We start from the raw sequence: 20,405 nt of genomic DNA, 5'->3' as shown, positions 1-20,405 counted from the left end.
ATTCTGCATCCCATGATAACTCTAGGATCAATGGTAGAACATTTTTCCACAGGCCAAAACATAGGCAGGGCAAAATTTCATCTCAACAGTGTGTCTGACTCCTGAGTCCTCATGAAAGGAGAGGAATTCTGACCCCCACCCCCCGCCCCGCCAAAAAAAAGTTGAGTTCTTGTCCTTCTTCCTTCCATCCCCACACCATTCCCTGGGAAATTATCTTGGTAAAAGGTTATGTTCCTCATTCTTCTACTCCTCTTTTAGACAGTCCCTCAGCAATCATAAAAGGGCTCTGAAGAAGCCGACTGAAGAACCTATGCAGCTCACAGTAACTACCATCATCATAGGCCCTCTCTTCTGCAGAACACCCACAGATACCGGGTGATCTTGTGTCCTACTGAAGAGAACCTGTGGGAAGCGCTGGACTACCTCAGAGATGCCTTCACCTGTCATTATGCTGCTGCCCGCTTAGGAAAGCTCTGGTTCCTCCCTACTCTCTCCCATCTCATTATTCTCTGCTCCACTTCCCTTGGTCTTTTGGATTCTTTACATCTCCACTCCACTGACTACTCCATATTTTACCTTGTGGTCTTAGTGTTCTTATTTATGTGCCCCCCACTTTTTTTCATTATGACTTTGTCACCTCTCAAACCTAGATTTCTTTTTTCATTCCCTTTAACCTCTGCTCCAGATCAGAGTTTCCTTCCCAAGCAAGTTTAAGGGCCCCAATAATAAGGCAAGTTGGTCTTCAGCTACTTAATTACCTTTTACCGCCTCTGCCAACCACACTTTGTTCTTTCTCTAAGGACCTTCCTGCCTTAAAATAGTGTTCTCTCTGTGTACCAGTTTGTATGTGTATGCATTGTTTTTAAAATCGAAGTAGAGTTGATACACGGTATGTCCTCACATTTTTCTTAATATTTTTGCACCGTGACTCTTTTGCCTTTTTAGCATGTTTTATCTTTATTTTTTCCATTCAAAAAATTGTGCAGTGACTATTTTTGTCTCCACATTATGTGCTTGCCTTTCAAAAATTTTATAGTACAATGTCACATACTTGTAAATAAATTGTTGTAATAAAGCCCTCCACATATTTGTTTACTTGTGATATTTGATTTAGCTGGTATCCTATCAAGAAGTCCTACCCATATTTCTCTAATCCTTTTAAATGAAATCTAAAATGGCTTCCCATATTTCTTTGTATTCATGTAAATTATTTGATGCCTCATAAATTGTAAAATCTTTATTGTTCTGCCCAAGAACGCTCAATTTAAAAAAGCCCCTCAAGGCATTTTGTTTTCTTTCTGAAGTCCACATTACACAACAATATATGCCAGATCACCTCCAGTTTCTGAAGTTCTTAGTAATCACACAATCTGTTGTCAGAGTCATTCTTTATGACAGTGTTTTCTTTCCATGTGCATTTGGCATCTGTTTTTTGCACAACAGTATACAGCTTTGAGGGGGACCAGAGAGAATTCTTTTTTTTTTTTCTAGATTGCCTTTAAGACTTATAAAAAGAAAATTATGTAATAGCTACCATTTATGGAGCATTTGCTATGTACTGCCAAGCTCTCCAAGCTTTACATGTCTCATTGAATTCCTTGTAGTATAGACATCTTTATCCCCATGTATAGTCGAGACAGCAGAGTTTCATGGAGAAAAAGCAATTTGTCTAAGGTTATATAGCTCCTGAAAGTGGGATTTGAACCCAGTTTTACCTGAGTCTGAAGTCTCTTACCTATTAAGCAAGACTGCTGTAGCTTTAACAGAAAACCTTGAGTTTTCTCCACTACCATGTGTCAAAACCACAATGTCAGGACTCTATCAGTGATGGAACAGTGTGGGGAACAAAGACCTGGAGACTACATATGACCACCAATGGCAGACATTGGTCCAAAGATTTCTCTATATCCTAAGTGGGAGCAAGTTAGGTTAGATCCTTAAAGCATAGTATTCAACAAACATGGACATGGGCTACATGGTGGCCCAAGCTGGTGGTCAAATCTCTCTCTCCTTCTCTCTCTGTCTTTCTCAGACACACACACACACACACACACACACACACACAGGAGGGGCTAGGCTTATTGAATTACATAACCAGAAGTCAATAATAGACTTGGCTCCAAGCATGGATGACTTCTTAAACAGTATATAAATTGTGGTAAGGATGCTTCTTTCATCTCTTGACACAACTCTTCCTAATTTGGCTTCATTCTCAGGCATGTTTATTCTCTTGTGGTAGCAGGATGGCCACTAGCAGCTACAGGCTTACACTGAACTAGCTTAGCATTCCTAGTGGAAAAGAACTTTTTTTCCCTACTGACTTGATGCAAATCCTGTGATTCACTGGGGAATATGTGGGGAGTTGAATGATGTGTTTTTCTATTAACTAAGCAGTTATTCTGACCAGAGGATATTCATCCCTGGGCCCTGGGGCTAGAGGAAAGAAAGGAGTGTTGTTAGCCCAATCAGTATCACATGAACTGAGAATAGGGAATAGATATTTCTGAAAGAAGATAAGATGGATTCCAGGTACTCATGACCAACAAATGTCACTACTCTTACAAGATGGCAGAGACCTACAGAGCTGAGGCACATGAGCACCAAGGTTGACTCAATACCTGAGCTGCTGAACTAAGTTTCTTAGACTCCAAGTGGCTAAGGACAAGATTAGTCACTTAGTTCTCCCAGGGAGTCATTTATCTCTACTAGCAAAGAACAAAGAATTATAAGAGCAAGGAGCCAGACATTCATTCACTTATACATTCATTTATCCTGCAAACATATGTCCATTCATCCTGCCATTAAACGTTGATGTGACAAACACTGTGATAGGTACTGGGGATGGAGATGAGTCCCAGTACTTTCCGTAAAGAATTCAGTCTAGAAGGAGCAAGACAGAAGGGTCAATCAATATCTGTAACACAAGGAGTTAAGAACAATATTCCATTTTCTCCCAATAGCCCCTTCTGGTAGCAATGCCCTTAGTCTGAAAAGAATTTTCTACAGAGAAAGCAAGCATAGCTCATGCATTAGAAAAACGTCATAATCAATCATGTGCCTGCTTCACTTATTAGGAGTCTATTTGTTCTCTCTGGGATTCTAACAAGAGTCTTCCTTCTTCTTAAGGAATTCTAAATCTATCCATAGCTAATTTTCTCTACAAGTGAATTAGAAACAGGGCACAAATGACCCCCAAATCATTTTTTAATGAATAGCAAAATAGAGTTTGGCTTAGATCCAATACTGGCTTCCTCACTTATTTGATATGAAGCCAGAGGTAAGGCACTTAACATCTCTAGGCTTCTGTTTCTGCATCTGTAAAATGGGGTTGTTAATAGCATGAAGGATTGTTGTGAGAATTACATGAACTATTGCATGTCAAGCTCTTTGCAAGGCACATGGCTTACAGTGAGTGTGTATCAATTGATAATAGTTGTGATCGTATTCTATATGCTATTATTATTATTATTAGATTACTAAATTGAAGATCGGAGAAGGCTAGTGGCTTGCCAAATTTCCCCCAGCCTGTTAATGGCAGGGTCAGGGCTCAGAACCAGTTTTCCTGACTGTTTCATGAGGGATCTTACCCTGACATCACCAGGTTTAACCGTCACGCAGTCTACGATGCCAATTATGCTTGGCTCAGACTAGTCCCAAGATCATTTGTATTCCCTCAGCACATACCTGCTGGGAGGGCGAATATGGCATTGACAAGAATAATCACATTTGACACTTGTAGAATATTTTATACTTTTCAAAGCCCTCTTGCATATGTTACCTCATGTGGGATTAAACATTTGCCATGGGTACTCCATTCATGGATAATCAGAGTGGGAGTTTTATGCTCGTTATGAGATTTGACTTCAGCTTGCTTCCTGGGAGATCCACAAATTGGTTTACTTAGTGTAAGATGCATTCATCGCCACCAGTTTTTAGGGAACTTAGGTCAGCCAAAATTGGGAGTTTGGTTTGTATGTCTTAGGGAAAAATGGGTTTTACAGGGATTTGTTTTGTAGAGGTTGGGGGCAGGGGTGGTGGCAGAGAAGAGCATAGGGATGTGATGTAGAGTTTAAGCTATTTCCAGTGGCCTGACAGGCACTTCTAGGAGGTAAGGATGCCTCCTCAGAATACCGAGGGCTCAGGCTGAGTGAGAGGCATACATGGCCCATCCCAGAAGGATGGGAATTGGCACAGCACCCACTGTCTGCAGTCTTCATGTGAGGCAATGTGTATAAGGCTCTCGGAACTGTACCTGTCACTTAACAAAATGGCAGTGTGGGGATAAAAGCGAGGGCTTCTGAGTCAGACAAATTTGAGTTCCAATACCTACTCTGCTGTCTGCCAATCAGTAACCTTAAGCAAGTCATTTAGTTTCTCTGGTCCTCAATTTCCTTATGTCTTAAGTGGTTATTGGGGTATATACCTCATAATATTGCGATGCAGATAAAATGGATTAATATAGGGCATGTAGGAAGTGTATAAAAATGACAAATATTGTTAATATTAGTTTATCATTAGTAGTGGTAGTAGTAGTAGTAGTTACTCTTTAAGCAGTTCTGAAAGCTGAGTTTGGAGCTCTTTAAGAGAGTGTGCCTCATTCTTGCTAGTAGAGAGCTCTGCAGAGGCCCAGCTGGAAGCTGCCCTCAGGGATGATGCTCAGGGTGGGCTCTCTGACCCAATAAAACCTAAGAGGTCTGGAGGTCAGTGCTGTTGCCAGGAGAATGGTTCATGGCCACTAGTACATGCCGTTACTGAAGGAAGCTATCTTCAGCAGTCCCACACTAAATGGGAGCCCCCCGAGGACAGGCATGGTACTATGCCTGAGATATCCTAGGCACAGGAGGTCCATGAACAAGGCTTGCTTTTGGGAGCTGCCACAATTGTCACTGGGAGACCCTCTTGGAGCTGGGTCTTTTTGGAATCTCTTCTATAAAAAGCCACTGTAGGGGTGCCTAGGTGGCTCAGGTGGTTGAGCATCTGCCTTTGGTCATGTTCTCAGGGTCCTGGGATGAGTCCCACATTGGGCTCCCTGCTTGGTGAGGAGTCTGCTTTTCCCTTTCCCTCTGCCCCTGCTGTCTCTCTTTTACTCTCTCTCTCTCTCTCTCTCAAATAAACAAAATCTTTAAAAATATATATAAGAAGACATTGTTGAAAAGCCTAAGGTCATAGAGGCCAGGAGTAACCACATTCCAGATCTGAGTACTGCAGGAAATATTACTGTTTAGGAGCTCCAGCCCACTCCACTCTACCAAAGACCCTCTTGGCCCCTAGAGACATGGTGAACGTGTGCATATATGTCTCTGTGTGTCTGGAATGTGGTTGGGTAGGAAGCTGAGAGAGTTCATATTTTAGTCTTTCAGCACCCCCTTATGAGACCCAAATGTGAATGGGGCCTAGGACTGCTAAAGAGATCCTAAATTATAACCTGACCACAGGTTCTTGGTGTGATGAGTGGCCCGAGAAAGGGAAGGTTCCAGTAACAAAGGAAATGAGAGCTTCGTATTCTACTTGATGGGAAATAACATTAGCATTCTGCAAAGAGATTTCAGAGAAAACAGCTCTGGACTGAATTATCCTGCTTCAAGGGCAGCCAAACTTATTGACCAACTGAGTTGTGTAGAATAACCTTTGCCAGTTCTGAAATAATAAGCCTCCCACCAACTTTACAGAGTATTTAAAAAAAAATGTTTTAAGTTCATAAAGAGCCTTTTGCTTCTCACATCTTCACCTTCTGTGGCTGCTGGGGATTGAGGGAATAGATTTCAAAGTCAGTCCCTTCTATGGCCTTGGATAACTTTATTACTTCTTGAGTTTTGATTTTCCATTGGGGAATTTAAAAAATATATATTAATATTTATTTCAATGTGTATGTTGTGAACACTCAGTGAAAACCTGCAGAAAAAGCACTTTGTGTAATGTTTGGTGATGATCACCATCACAGTAATAATTATAATATTTATTAAGTGCTTAATATGTCCTACACACTGAGCTTATGGCTTAAGCCTCATAACTATCCTCAGTTTAGGTATTGTTGTTGTTGTTGTTGTTATCATCCTAATTTGACAGATGAAGACAGTGAGACTTTGAGGTCAAGACATTTGCTCATAGATCCGGGATTGAGTCCCACATTGGGCTCCCTGCAGGGAGCCTGCTTCTCCCTCTGCCTGTGTCTCTGCCTCTCTCTGTGCCTCTCATGAATAAATAAATAAAATCTTTAAAACAAACAAACAGGGATCCCTGGGTGGCGCAGCGGTTTGGCGCCTGCCTTTGGCCCAGGGTGCGATCCTGGAGACCCGGGATCGAATCCCACGTCGGGCTCCCGGTGCATGGAGCCTGCTTCTCCCTCTGCCTGTGTCTCTGCCTCTCTCTCTCTCTCTGTGACTATCATAAATAAATAAAAATTATAAAAAAAAAAAAAACAAACAAAAAGACATTTGCCCATAGTGTCACTGCAAGTAGCAGGGCCCTATGTCAAACTCAGATATCCTGATATTAAAGAACAAGCACTGACCACTTGGCCAGCCTACTGTGGTATATTAAATAATTCTTCCACTCAGCCAGTATTGCCTGTACACCTATGAGGTGCAAGGCACTGCCAGTGTCCAATCCTGAACTTCCAGTAACAGCTTTTTTCAAATGGTGGGTTATCAGTTTAAAGTGAAGGACAGATTCAAGAAGATGCTAAAGAAACACTGTCTCTGCTGTTCTCAGACCTGAAAATGAGAAAGTGGCATCATGAAAGGGGAAGCAAATGAAACCTGATGGAGTTAAAGCATGGAAACACAATGAGAAGCAGGTTGTAGTACAGCTTTGTTTGTTTTCTTTCTCTCTCTCTAATGTCATCTATTTATATCATATCCTTGAATATATTTTGGAGAATGGAATTTGAGTCTAATTCCCTTCTGGGCCTAGCACACTGCCAGGCCTTCAGAATGCCTACAGATATTTGCCCTATCAAATTGAACCATGAGCATGTTTGGCATCAGCCAGCTCCAACTCCACTGGGGTAGAGACTTTCAAGAAGCCAGGGAGCGAACTTGGCAGGGATCACCGTTACCCAATTAGGTACTGTGCTTGGGTGATAACAAAATCTACAGACAACCCAAAGCCTTCCTCAGCGGGCAGCTCTTTAGGTGAAATGGAATACAGCTTTGGTCCTCAAGGAACATGCGCTGTGTTCTGAGGCAGCGACACTCAAGGTTCTGGCCAGAGGGGAGGATGGTTGGAGATAGAGCCTGGGAAACTCCTCGGTGGGACACAGGTTTAGTCAGGAAGACTGAGCCATGTTCAAGGAAAAATATCTCCCAGTGCAAGACCCCAGATCAGAGCTCTGCCCGTCAGGTAGATGCCACCTCCCAATTGAACTGAAGATTAACGGCCGAGACCGTGGCCCAGTGGGCTGTGGGACTGTGAGAAATCGACTTTACTTTCCTGCCATTCAACACTAGAATCCAGATGCTCTCTCTATAAGAACCAAAACATAATGTCACTTGATTTCTTCTCTTTTTCGCTATTTTAAAAAGGAAATCACTCACAAATATGGAAAATTTCCCACTTCCCTCATAGGTGTGAGAGAATAATCCATGGCTTTCCAGACAAACAAACCAGGCCCTTGTAAAAGTTTAGGTAGAAGGAGCGAGGCTTGTTTGCACCTCCCAAGTGGCAAGCTTTCCCCCTCTTACCTTGAATCTCTGCTGCCAACTTGCTCTGCACACAGTACGTGAGTAGAAGGGCAGCCGCCATATTGAAATCTGATCAATCAGGGCCAACCTCTTGGATGTCACAAACTCAATCTTACAGATAGTCAGACTACACAAACAGAAGTTCATTATGACTGGAAGGAGGGGGGGCATGTTATTAGTTTCCAATTAGCAGCAAACAGCAAGAAGCTTATCAACTGTTTATAGTGGTGAGCCACTGTCTGACATTAATAGCTCATAAAATATTTCAGAACATTCTAGATTAGGCAAAAGAAACTGAAGAAACAAATCCTGATATAGCTCAGTATTTCTAACCAGCTACCCCACTGAGTCACCTCAGCAATATCTTCTCTTCATTTGACTCCCTAACTCAGTACAGCGGTTCTGTGGGCCAATAAATGTGGCCAAAGCTCTCATCATGCTCTAAGGCATTGTTTTGGCAACCCCTGTGTGTCCCTGCACAAGGAGTTATGGAGGAAGCCTAAGGGACAAAGTGAAAGCCCAAGTTTAATGCTATACCTGCCATTCAAGAGATATAGAACCTTAGACCAATTACTTAGGTTACTGAGTCTCACTCCTTAACATCCACGAGTTGCAAGGTGTAACATTTACCAAGGAGGGTAATTAAGAGGACTGAAGGAGCTCATCTGTGATGGTCTGGCCTGTGATGAGCATGCGACAGACTCTATGAGGACAATGGTAGAGGTGGTGTCCTGTACCAGGGCATCACAGGGGACCAAGCAAGGAGAACCCAAGACCCTCTGGCCACTTCTGAAGGCTGGGAGCCAGGGCCGTTCAGCATTCCAAGGACGGAAGGAATCATCCCTTCTAATCAGGATATTTTGGAAAATCATCACGAAAGAGGCAACATCCGAAACGGACTCCGCCAGGGGAAGACACAAAAGGCCTGGATTTGCCCTGCCAGGCCGGGGGAGGCGGGGGAGCTTGCCCAGCGGCCTGGGGGCCCCCGCTCCTGGGGAGGGCCAGGAACACAGGGCATCGCCCGCCTGGGGCCCTGGACTGCGGGGCGAAGGCCAGGCTTTGGGGCGGCGGGCAGAGCCTTCACGGCTGGCAGCGCCCGGGGATCTGAGGCCCTGCGGGGACAGCCCCGTGCAGGCCTCCGGGATCGCCTCCTCTCTGGTCTGGGCCCTTGCCGGGTGCTCCGCCCCCGCACGCCCAGGCCTCGGCGGCCCGGAGTGGGGCTCCCCTCGCGGCGCTCTGCGGGCCCTGCGGGCGCTAGCGGCTCCCCGGACGGCCAGGGGCGCTCCGCAGCCTCCAGCCCCTCGCTCCGCTCCCCCCGGCGGCCCGCCCTCCCCCGCACCCCCACCCCGCGACCCCCCTGGGCCGCCCTGCACCTGCCGAACTCGTGGCTCCGAGGGCGTCTGCGTGGAGGGAGGGATCTTCCCCACTGGGCAACTCGATGACGTTGAAGCAACGCTGTGATGCCCTCACGACTGCACCTTGGAAAACTCCATGATTACCCAAGGAGTTGAGTGATGTATACTTCGAGTATAGACTTTAAAGGGAAAACAATTGTGTTATTTACTGACCCTTGGCGGGGGGGGGGGGGGGGGGAGAGGGGGGGGAGGAGCACGTTGACGGATACGTGGGATTTTACCATGCCGACAGAGATGAGGCAAAAAAGCAGTGCAAGTAGTGAAATATGGTAGGAAGAAAAGCAAGGAGGGGGAAAGCATCGCAGTTTGAGAAAAATAAAGTAATCCAGGCAGTCCAGAAAACAGTGTTTTTCAGTGAAAGAAAACGTTCATAGAGCTGACAGGGCAGGCTAAATCCCGATCGTGGAGGGCCTTGAGTGTGGGGTTGATAAGCTCGAGTATTATTCGGAAGGCAGTAAGGAGCTGCTCCTAGTCTTCTAACCGAGGATTGTTGTCATCGTCGACAGAAATGTATAGTTCTGGATCCTTCATTCATTTCCTTACCAGGCAAAGAGAAAGGATTTCTTACTGTGGGTAAAAGTTGGAAAATGATGTTCACAGGATAAGTATGTTGAGGACCACCAGAACCAGGAAGATGAGGTTTTTATCAATTAATGTTTGTAGCAATAATAAGCCGCCCTAAAATCTCAGTGGTTTAAAACGATAGCATTTCTTTAGCTCTGTGGTTGGCAATCTGGCCTGGTCTTAGCTGTGTGTGGAGTCAGCTGCCAGGTCCGGGGGGCACTGTTTTATCCTAAGCGGGGACACGGTGTCTCTCCTCCAAGTCTTCCCATGTTCCCGCACGCTAGTCTCTGGGGTGGCTCACCTGGGGCCAGCAGGCTTCCCAGAAAGTGAGCAGAAGCATGCACCGGCTTGGGGCTGGCACCCCAGGACTTTGGCCACATGCTGCTGATCAAAGCAAGTCACAGGGCCCGCTCATACTTCAGACATGAGGAAAGAGACCCACTTCTTAGTAGAAGGAGCTGCAAAGTTCCCATTGCCAAGCGGCCTGGATAATGTAAGAAAACTAACTTGTGGCCATTTTTTTTTACAATCGATAAGACTCCTGCGATTTAACCAAGATACGTACATCCTGTAGACTTATGCCCCTCCTCGATTACATATTCAAGCAAATAACATGGAATCCCAGCAGACCTTTCCATAATAGCAGGGTCAGGATTGAATATGGAAAAGCCCCATAAATGTGGGGCATTCAGGAATCCAAATGTGAGTCTGTTGCAGTAAGTTCTAAAGAAAGGGCTTATGGCCCACCAACCATTTGTAACCAAATGTGTTTGTGACTTCTTACCTGGGACAAAAAAAAAGCAAAATTTAATGGGCTATGAGGGAAGAATTGATCCATGAAGCAATTTGATAGCAATTGCCAACAGCTTACTGAGAATTAAAGTAATAACAGAAAACTGTCTGAAAGGGTTCAAGAGAATAACCTCCAACGCTGAAAGTGAGACCATTTAGCAAGGAATACAGAGAAACAGCCAGCATGACAGTGCTGAGACTGAAAATGTTGAAGGAAATTTCAGGGAGTCTTGATTCCCATCCTTTTTCTTTCTACTTCTTTTCTTTTTAATGCGTGAGGAAAATCAGATACATCCTCACCAAACTCAGCATGGAATTAAAAGGGCAGACAGGATTGCCCATAATTTTGTTAAAATAAATGTTTCTCTATGATGTGTGCGACCCCTCTGCGGTTGGAAAGTGGAGTCTGCTCTTAGCATATCCATTTCTCCTTCTCACAAGCATGTGCACATCGAGAACGGTATTATTAGGCTGCTCATGAATGCCAAGTGCCAAACATTGATTTCCATTTTGGGAAGGGAGTGGGAGGCAGGCCGCATTTAGTCAATGAGTTGGTCGTCTTTATCCAGTTCCTAGCATACTGGTGCCCATAGCCCCACTGTGCCATGACAATGGGACCCTTTGTTGACAGTCTTGGCATGAGCACTAAGGATTAACTGGGCACCGTGCCTTGATGACTCTCAGCTGTGGCTCTGCTCAGTTCAGAAAACAGCTAAGGTACAGGGGACAGTCTGAGAAGGCTTTATTTGTCACTGCCCATGGCTCACCACTGCTGGGGACAATCTGTTATTTGAAAGTTGTACACTGGGTCTTTTATTTCATACATAAGCTACACATGGCTCTTCTCCTTTATGATGAAGGCAGCTAGTTGCATTATTTTCTTGCCAAGAGGTATTTCCAGCCCAGAACATATATGGGGAACACATTTTATTGGGTGACCCACAGCCAAGAAGTTAGTTTTATTGTAAAGTGTGCAGGATGGAAACAAAAACACGTTTTTGGAAGCTGACAGCAAAAGCATAAATAATCACAGAGTAAAATTTAGTCAATCAAGGAAGGTTCTTGGCTGGGTTCATCTTAAGATATCAAACTCAATAAAAATAGGCTTGAAAGAGACATTAAAAGTAGAGCATCTGTGCGTGGGGATGGGATGAGGGTTGTCGTTGTTTATTTGTCCTGCCTGTCCAGCATGTCTTCCTTTTTTGTTACTAAAAAAAAAAAAAAAAAAAAAAACAAAACAAAACAAAACAAAAAACAAAACCTCCAGTGTAATTTTGGGAGTCCCTCACTACCAGCATATCATCGTACTCAGGCTCTTAATTTAGGTGTGGCTGGCCCAATCCCCCTGGCTCCCAGTTAAGCATATGACTCGAGAATGACAAGTCAGGCTATTCAAACTTCTTCCTCTCAGTAATTGGTTCATGGGTAAGCCTTTGACTCAAACCAAGATAATCAGTCAATTTTAGAATTTTGCCAGGACTCTTGGGAGAAGGTTATTATCATTTCACTGAGGCTTTTAAAGAAGTAGGATGTAAATATGAAACTGCTGCGTGGGGCAACATGATCAACAACAACAACAAAAGCAGAGGGAAGGAACAGAGCAGAATAGATTCCAGATGACATTCTGGGCTTCTAGATCCAGCCATGCCTAAAGGTATGTGGATTCCTTGACTTCTTAATTACATAAATCAATAAATTCTTCCCTCTTATTTAAACTAATTGGAGATGCATCCCTGTCACTCGAAACCAAAAGCTCCCTCTAATTACCAAGGTTCTCTATCTCGTCATCATATTTGGGGCAAGGAGAAGATAGAAGCCAAATTCAGGTGCTATGCTTTCTTGTAGGTTTCCAGGGATAGGCCAGCTACCCATTAAGCAGATTATTCCTGTATTTCCTTCTCTTAGGAGACAACATCTTTTTAATGTTCAATTTTTTTCTCCTGATTTAGATTAAGTTCATTTCCTCTCAGAAAGCCACAGAGAAATTCCATGTCCTTCTCCCCCTCAAATTGTCATATAGGAGAAGAGAAAACTTAAGTTATCCCTGTAATCTCATCTTTAAAGACTGACTTGATTCCTCTGATCATTTTTTTGTTCCTCCTTGCTCTACTGACTCAGATATTGTCCTTGTTAGTTTTTTGGAGTAGAGTGGTACTAATCTGATCTGGTAACTTCCCTACTTAAACCCCTCCCACTTAAAAATAAAGTCCAATGTTCTTTCCTTGGGATACAAGGCACCTCATGTTCTACTATGGAAGTCATTTGCCCTAGTCCCATTGCTCTCCCTTGCACTCAGCCTCTGAACTCTTTGTTCTGCTAACAGAAAGTGTGCTCCTTTCCCAGATTTGCCTTGAAAGTAGGCAGGGTCCTAGAAAATTCCCATGGATCTCTGTCTATATAAACAATATATATCAGCACTGTCCTGGAAGCTCATGTTATCCTGAAGGAAATGTTATACTGGTCAGCAAGAGAGATTTGCTTGCCAGGTCTCCCTCCTGGAATCGGGTGACAGCTCTGAGGCCCAGGACTATGTCACAGGCCTAAGTCCCAGAACTCTTGGGGCATCTGAGCAACCTCAGCTGTTGGTTTGAAGAGCACCCCCTGAAGCAGAGAAAGGGGTACCTGAGAAATTTTGAGCAACATATTTCTAGAGATTAGGACTCACAATACAGATTTTGGGGGGAACTTGGCATTTCAAGAGGGGGGATAAAATTTTTCCTCACTAAATATCATCAGTGCCCAGCAGAGATCCTGGAGGAGATAGAAGATGCATAAGAAAAATTTATGAATGAAACCAGATGCCTTTTAAAGTAATGGTCTGACAAGGATTGCTAGAAGTATAAATTCTGATTTCTTCTGCCTCATACTTATTTAATATGACCCAGAATAATGGTAGCTTTTCACAATAGCAAACCAAGTTTGTGGCCAGTTATAAACCTTATTTAACTTTCAACTAACAAAACAGTTCAGGTTTTTCGCTTGAACTTTGGTCTTCAGGGCAGAGAAAATGTCCGAATTTCAAAAATAGTAGGATGTTAATTGTTTTCTTCTCTTTTCTTTTCAATTACACATAAACATAGTTTTGTCTCAGCTGCTCTGCTGTCTTCCAGTTATACCAGTTACCTACAGATGTAGGTTAATTTTGGGTAATAATTCCAATCCAGTATGTCCTGTATGAATCACACCATTTCTCGAGGCTTTAAATATGTCTTACAAATACACCATCCAGAGAAAAATTTAAAGGTGGTGGAGGTATATGGTGTATGATCATTTTACTGTACTTTCTCTCCTGAACTTCATTAAAATCAACAAAAACAACACAAAAAAAGTGAAAAAAGTCAAATTAAGTCAGAAAACAACATGACCCCAAAGTAAAAAAAAAAAAAATCATAAAGTCTATCTGGTAAATACTGTGAGATATAAAGAATAGATATAAGGGAATATAGGGGCCAAAATATATACCCTCGGACCTCTGGCAGCAAAGAAAGATTTCCCTAAAAGTAATAGTTTTCTAAACATCTATTGAATGGTTAAAGAGAAGACAAAAAGGCTGTCAAAATTCTAAGGGAAAGAGAGTAAGATTTTTTTTACAACAGATGCTCACATCCATAAACCACAACAATCAAGACCATACACAGACCAATCACTCCAGACTTCTTCTGCCCCTGTGCCATCCTCTCCTCTCGTCCCCCTTGCCACCTCATTTCCAGGCAGACATTGGTTTCCTTCCTCTCACCATATACTAGGAATTCTAGGTTATAAGTGGAATCATGCAGGATAAGGTCGTTTTTGGTCTGTCTTCTTTCACTCAGCATAATTACTTTGAGAATCGTGTAATCCGTTGTGTGTATCAATAGTTTGTTCCTTATTATCATTCCATGTTTGGATATAGTACAATTAGCTTACCCATTCACCTATTTGTGGGCATTCAGGCTGTTGCCAAATCTCGCTGTTACAAAAAACAAAACAAAACAAACAAACAAAAAAAACCCTGCTGTAAATACATGAACATAAATTTGGATTTGAACATATGATTTCCTTTCCCTCAGCTAAGAACATAGGACTTGAATAGCTAGGTCATGTGGTAGGTGTATGTTTAACTCCTTAAACTGTTTTCTAAAATGATGATATTATCCTAGATTTCCAGGAACAGTGTACAAGAATTCCTTGCCAACATTTGGTGGGGTTAGTCTTTCAACTTTAAGCATTCCAACAGGTATGCAGTGGTATCATACTGTGGCTTTACTTTGCATTTCCCTAATGACTACTTATGCTGAACATATTTTCATGTACTTATTTGTCATCCATATACCATCCTAGGTGACGTGTCTGTTCAACTCTTTGGCCCATTTTTAAATTTAAATTTAAATTTTTAAATTGGCCAAATTTAAATTCCGTTGCTTATTATTGAGTTTAGAATATTCTTTATATACTCTGGATGCAAGCCTTCTGTCACATAGGTAATTTGTGATATTCTTTCCCAGTCAGTAGTTTGTCTTTCCATTGTCTTATGAGGGATCCCTGGGTGGCGCAGCGGTTTGGCGCCTGCCTTTGGCCTAGGGCGCGATCCTGGAGACCCAGGATCGATTCCCACGTCGGGCTCCCGGTGCATGGAGCCTGCTTCTCTCTGCCTGTGTCTCTGCCTCTCTTTCTCTCTCTGTGACTATCATAAATAAAAAAAAAAAAAAATTAAAATCCATTGTCTTATGAATGTCTTATGAGAAGAAGTTCTTAATTTTGATGATTTTTTACTTATTAATTTTTTTATCATGCTTTTGGTGTCATATCTAAGAAATCTTTGACTAATACAAGGCCACAAAGATTTGCTTCCATATTTTCCTCTGGGAGTTTTATAATTTTAGGTTTTCAGGTTTTCAGGTCTATAATCCATTTTAAGTTAGTTTTTGCATTTGGTGTCAGAAATGGATTGAGGTTCCATTCTTATATAAGCATATCCAATTTTTCCAGAACAGTTTGTTGAAAAGATTATCCTTTCTCCACTGAATTATCTTGAGCTCTTCTTTCAAAAAACAATTACCATATATTGTTTCTTTTTCTGGACTCTCTAGTCTGTTCCATTGATATATTTGATTACATTTATGCCAATGCCACATTGTCTTGATATCTTGATTTCCATAACCTTATAGTAACTTGAAATCAGGAAATAAAGTTTTCCAGAATTTTATTCTATTTTTCCAACTTGTTTTAGCATTTCTTGGCCTTTGCATTTTCATATGTATTTTACCAATTTTTATTTTTAGAAAGGCCTTCTGGGATTTTTATTAGTATTTTTCCAAATCTATAGAACAACTTGTGAAGAATTGTCAACATGTTAAGTTTTCCAATCCATGAATACAGTATATTTCTTATTTTAGGTAGGTGACTTTTACTTTCTCTAGCAATATGTCTAGTTTTTATTGCATAGGGCTTATGCATCTTTTAAAATTTTTCCCCAAGTATTTCAAAGGTTTTATTTTTTTTAAGATTTTATTTACCCATGATAGACACAGAGAGAGAGAGAGAGAGAGACAGAGACAGAGACACAGGCAGAGGGAGAAGCAGGCTCCATGCAGGGAGCCTGACACGGGACTTGATCCCGGGACTCCAGGATCATGCCCTGGGCCAAAGGCAGATGCTAAACCGCTGAGCCACCCAGGGATCCCCTATTTCAGAGTTTTGACCTTATGAAATAGTATGTTTTTTAATTTTTAATTTATGATTGTTAATATTATAAAGGGATACAATTGATTTGGTGTGTTGATTTCACATACTAAACTTACATATTAGTTTTAGCAGCTCCATAGGATTATAGGATTCCACAGAATGATCATGTTGCCTGAGAATAGAGGAAATTTTGTTCTCTATTTCCAAACTGGAAGCATTTTGTTTCTTTTGCTTGCACTGGTTAGAACCTCAAGTACAATGTTGAATAGAAGTGGTGAGAGCAGACATCCTTGTCTTCCTTCTGATCTTAGGGGGAAAGAATGTGGTCTTTCACTCTGAAGTTTGGTGTTGGCTATAGGTTTTTATTAGATGCCCTTTACCAGATTGGGGGAAGTTCCCTTCTAGTCTTAGTTAGCTAGTTTGAATTTTTTTTTTAATTTTTATTTATTTATGATAGTCACAGAGAGAGAGAGAGAGAGAGAGAAAGGCAGAGACATAGGCAGAGGGAGAAGCAGGCTCCATGCACCGGGAGTCCGACGTGGGATTCGATCCCGGGTCTCCAGGATCGCGCCCTGGGCCAAAGGCAGGCGCCAAACCGCTGCGCCACCCAGGGATCCCTAGTTTGAAATTTTTATATTAATAATGGATGTGGGATTTTATATAATGCTTTTTCTGTATCATTTGTTATGTCATATGGCTTGAACTTTTGACTATTAAAAATTAATGTTACATAATTTAATAAATTAATGTTAATAAGTTGTATTTATTAATTGTTTAATGTCAAACCAATCTTAAATTCTTAGAATGTACCCCACTGTTGGAATCAATGTGCTAAACTTTCCTTAAGAATTTTTTGTATCTATCTTCATCAGTGATAATGGCCTTTGGTTTTCTTTTCTTATAACGTTATGGTTTGGTGTCAATGTAATACTAGTCTCATAAAATGAATTTGGAAATATGCTCTCTTCTTCAGTTTTCTGGAAGAGTTTCTGGAAGAGATACCAGAGTACTGTTGTCATTTATTCCTTAATGGTTTGGTAGAAATCACTGGTAAAACACTCTAGACCTGGAGTTTTCTTTGTGATAAGGTTTTTTTCCCCCTTCAAAATCAATTGCTTTGTATTGAGTAGGGCTATAGAGGTCATCTATTGCTTTACAGTCTACTTTCAAGTGATATTATACTACTTTATATGTATTACAGGAACTTTACAATAGTATACTTCCATTTCTCCACTGCTAGTCTTTGTGTTAATTGCTATCAAAATTTTCCTTCTACATATATGTTAAGCCCCACAATACCCAATATTATTTTTGTGTTAAGCAGTTAATTAATTTTTTTATTTAAATAATAATGAGTCTGTTTACTTTTTAAAAGTCCCTTTTCTGTGTGTTTAATTTTGGATAGTTTCTACTGCTATGTTTTCAAGTTCTTGGGCAGCCCAGGTGGCTCAGTGGTTTAGCCCCGCCTTTGGCCCAGGGCATGATCCTGGAGACATGGGATAGAGTCCCATGTCAGCCTTCCTACTAAGCAGAGAGCCTGCTTCTCTCTCTGCCTGTGTCTCTGCACCTCTCTCTCTCTGTCTCTCATGAATAAATAAATAAATAAATAAAATTCAAGTTCTCTCACTCTTTTCTGCAATGCCTATTATGCCATTAACCATATTCAGAGTATTTTTCATCTCAGATAATGTAGTTTTCATTACTAGAATGTTGAGTTAGGTCTTTTGAAAATGTCTTTCCAACTTCTATGTAACATAGTAAATCACTCCTCTATCTTCTTGAATAAATCAAATACTGTTAACTGTTATAATGTCCTTGTTTCTTCATTCTATTATCTGTGTCATTTTTGGGTGTGTCAGTCAATTGATTTTTCCTTGGTCTGAATGAGAGAATAATATACTACAAAAAAAATATACCATTGGAAATAATCATAATCTAGGAAACAGAAAAAAATCTAAAGAAAGAAAGAAAAGAGAGAGAGAGAGAGACTGGGGGGAAGGAATGAAGGAACGAAGAAAAGAGAAAAAAAAAGAATATTCTAATTATTTTCAGAGAAAGTCAAAAAGATCTTTTATCAGTAATACAAATACAGGATGGTATGATAGACTTCTACTTTTCCTCCCTGAATCCATGCCATCCTTCTTCCTGATGGCATCCACCGCAGTGTTGTATTCTCTATCTTCCTTTATAGTTGGTTATGACATGTGACAAAGTTCTAGTCCACTTAATGCAAGAAGTCATGTGTGCAGCCATGCTATGTCCTATAGTTTCATTTTCCTTCCTTGTGTGGATGTGGCCAGGACCTCACTCTGACTTAGCATGCAGATGAGAACAGCACCCTGAAGGCTGGCACAGTGACAGATGGAGGGACTTAGGTTCCTGAATGTCTTCAGGTAGCACAATCACCCCACCCACATCAGTTATATGAGAATGAGATACTGTTCTGTATTATTCAAGTCACCATATTTGGGGAACTATTATGACAGCAACTCAACTTTTCATCAATAGTTTACATAATATGAAAAAGTAACAAAGAACAAAAAAAAATGGCTTTACAACAAAATATTAGAAGAAAAGTTAAAAATATGTCCCAGTACAAAAGAAGAGGGGGTAATATAAGACAACAGATAATAGATATAAAGTACAAAATCCAGAAGGTCCACCATCTGACTACTAGGGGTTCCAGAGAAAGGGTGAAAAATGTGCGTAGAAAGAAATTAATAAAGAAATAATATATAGATTCCATTTATATAAAAGGCAAAACAGACAAAATGAATCTTCCTGTTAGCCATCAGGGTGGTGGTTACATTGGCAGCATGATTGGAAGAGAGCACATGAAAAAGGCTGGAATCATTCCATTTCTTGGTTTTGGTGCTTGTTCCAAGGATATTTGCAGCTTGTGAAAAAATACAAAGTGTCCTCTTATGACTTATGCATTTTTCTCTAAGTAGATTATACATAAATAAAATTTTTAAAATAAAGATAATGAATAAATATGGATAAAAATTTCCAGCATTCAAGAGAGAAGCTTCATTTTAAAGAATTTTTCAGATGCCAAAAAAGATCTACAAGGAACATCGTATAATTTCTAAAATTTCCTAACACCAAAGATAGAGATCTCAAAAGTTCCCAAAGAGGAAAAAAATAAAAGATAATCTACAAAAGACCAAGAAGTAGGTAATCAAACAGGTCACCATGAATGCTAGAAAACAATAGAATAGAGCCTTCAAAGTTCTCAGAAAATCATTTTGATTCCAGAATTCTATAAGTAATCAGATTCTCTGATTTGACTTGTGAATGCCTCTCAAGAAAAAATAATTCAGTGAAACAAATGACACCTCCTAACCCTGTTTTTCTTCAGGCTGATCACTGAGTTAGAGACACACACTCTTGTATTTCTGAGTGGGCGGCCATTCAGTATTTACCTACTTCTTCCTTCCAGGCAAATTCATTTCCCTTGACTTCATTTTTTGGTCCTCCTCCTATCTGTTGTGGGCATTAAGTTCAATTATCCAATAATAGATCCTGGTTTAGTTTCCCCGTGTTTATCAAATATCCCAATCTGTTTGTTGATTTAGCCTTGGCAACTTAATTTTTCTCGAACCTCAGAGAACGCTTTATGAACCACCCACATTTCTGAAAACATTAGGGCAATATTCCCCCATATAACACTGTATCTTTTGGGAGACACTTCGGTCTTCTTCTGTGACAAGAACTATTTTTTCAGAGCCTCATTACTGACCCCTTCTTTCCATGTAATGGCCTCTTACCAACCTGATTCCTAAGGATAAGGTCTGCCAAGAGACAGTCATTTCTTTGAAACTGTATCTTCCAGAATGTAAAACAGGAGAGCAACTGGTTTGAAATAATTAAGGGGTCAGGTTTTCTTCACGACGACAGTGTTACCGGTGTCAGAATCGGCTGCTACTCCCATGCCTTCAATTAGATCCTGAACCATTTTAGCCGGAACCCCGGGGTGCTATTCTCGCCAGCTGGTGGCCGGGGGACCCCGCGGGGAGTCTCTCGCTGTGCCAACTCTCCCTGGGATCACATCCCCTCGGCCAGGGGAGCGGAGCTGAGGGCCGCGGGTGCGCCCGGCCTCTTCCGCATCTGATCCACGGTCGGCCCGGAGTTGCCCGCGGTCGGGCCAGTTCGCCTGAGGGCCTGGGCGGCCAGCGGGGGGAGGGGGGGGGGCAAGCGCCGGGCCCGCCATAGCCTGTCAGCCGGGCCACGAGGCCACGAGGGCCTCGGGGGCCTCGGGGGCCTCGGGCGGGAAATGTTGGCGGCG

At 41.7% G+C, this 20,405-nt stretch overlaps 1 protein-coding gene and 2 long non-coding RNA genes across 5 annotated transcripts in view; 2 read left to right on the top strand and 1 right to left on the bottom strand.

Moving 5' to 3' along the window:
• Positions 1 to 1,087, top strand: part of LOC144282378 (uncharacterized) — an 80,726-nt gene extending 79,639 nt beyond the window's left edge. For all 3 annotated transcript variants that reach the window (XR_013350827.1, XR_013350828.1, XR_013350829.1), the window contains one exon: positions 259 to 1,087. This is a non-coding gene — a long non-coding RNA (uncharacterized LOC144282378). The remainder of the gene's footprint in view (positions 1 to 258) is intronic.
• Positions 1 to 20,405, bottom strand: part of LOC144282376 (uncharacterized) — a 233,119-nt gene that overhangs the window by 75,151 nt on the left and 137,563 nt on the right. The gene's annotated exons all lie outside the window — the stretch shown is intronic.
• Positions 11,883 to 20,405, top strand: part of LOC144282380 (uncharacterized) — a 39,741-nt gene continuing 31,218 nt past the window's right edge. Inside the window, exon 1 of the long non-coding RNA XR_013350831.1 lies at positions 11,883 to 12,107. This is a non-coding gene — a long non-coding RNA (uncharacterized LOC144282380). The remainder of the gene's footprint in view (positions 12,108 to 20,405) is intronic.

The sequence above is a fragment of the Canis aureus genome, chromosome 13 (genome assembly GCF_053574225.1).
Source record: "Canis aureus isolate CA01 chromosome 13, VMU_Caureus_v.1.0, whole genome shotgun sequence".
Classification (NCBI taxonomy): Eukaryota; Metazoa; Chordata; class Mammalia; order Carnivora; family Canidae; genus Canis; species Canis aureus.
Note: the sequence above shows the minus strand (reverse complement) of the source record. Positions and strands in the feature narration are given on the sequence as shown.